The following is a 1099-nucleotide window of genomic DNA, read 5'->3' on the forward strand; positions in this document are numbered from 1 at the left end:
GCCTCTGTTTCAGATTTTTGTTTTTATTTTTTATTTTAGATATACTTTTGGTTTGAATAAGCTAGAAACTGTTTCCTGACTTCTGTCTATTGGTTTTGCTATTGGAAATATCTTTATTTCTCTTCTACACCCCATAGGATAGAGTGACAGCATTTAGCAACTGTTACAATGACATGGAGTTTGTATTGTTGGGTGCCTTGAGTAATTAATGTAGGTCTTTCCTTAAAAGGATTGTGCTTACTAATATTCTAAATTTAATGGCCCTGGCTGGAGCCAGGGCCTGACGCTAGAGCATCATCTGGATACATTTAGGTTGTCGATTCAATCCACAGAGCACGTACTAGAATCAACCAATGAACACATAAATAAGTGGAACAACAAATGGATTCTCTTTCCCCTTCCTCTGTACTATAGAATCAATAAAAGAAATTAAACTTAATGAATTAACATAGTGAAATAGAAGTTTGTAATGAGGAGGAGCAATCTCGCCCTCCAGCCTTAGACTTTAAAGTCTTCTTGCTGCCCCTTGTGTCGACTGTAAATTTTTCTTTTATTGATTCCAGAGGAGAAGGGAGGGAGAAAAAGAGGGAGAAAAACATCAGTCAGCTGCTTCCCACACACACCCCAATCAAGGACTGAACCCACAAGCCACGCATGTGCCCTGACTGGGAATTGAACTGGTGACCCTTTGGTTCACAGGCTGGTACTCAGTCCACTGAGCCACACCAGCTGGGGTGTGATGTACTTTTCATTTAGATTGGTATTAGTTATCCAGGGGCTTGCATAGCAAAAGATCACAGATTGGGTAGCTAAAACAACAGAAATTTGCCCTGGTTGGTGTGGTTCACTGGATTGAGTGCAGGCCTGCAAACCAGGGTTGCTGATTTGATTCCCAGTCAGGGCACATGCCTGGGTTGCAGGCCAGGTCCCCAGTAGGGACATGTGAGAGGCAACCGCACATTGATGTTTCTCTTCCTTTCTTTTTTATTTTACTTTATTTTATTTTTTAAAAAATATTTTATTGATTATACCATTACAGTTGTTCTATTCTCCCCTTTATTCCCCTCCACCCTGCACCCCCCCATTTTCCCCCTTTAGT

The sequence above is a fragment of the Sturnira hondurensis genome, unplaced genomic scaffold (assembly GCF_014824575.4).
Source record: "Sturnira hondurensis isolate 20B ecotype Veracruz unplaced genomic scaffold, ASM1482457v3 Scaffold0006655, whole genome shotgun sequence".
Taxonomy (NCBI): Eukaryota; Metazoa; Chordata; class Mammalia; order Chiroptera; family Phyllostomidae; genus Sturnira; species Sturnira hondurensis.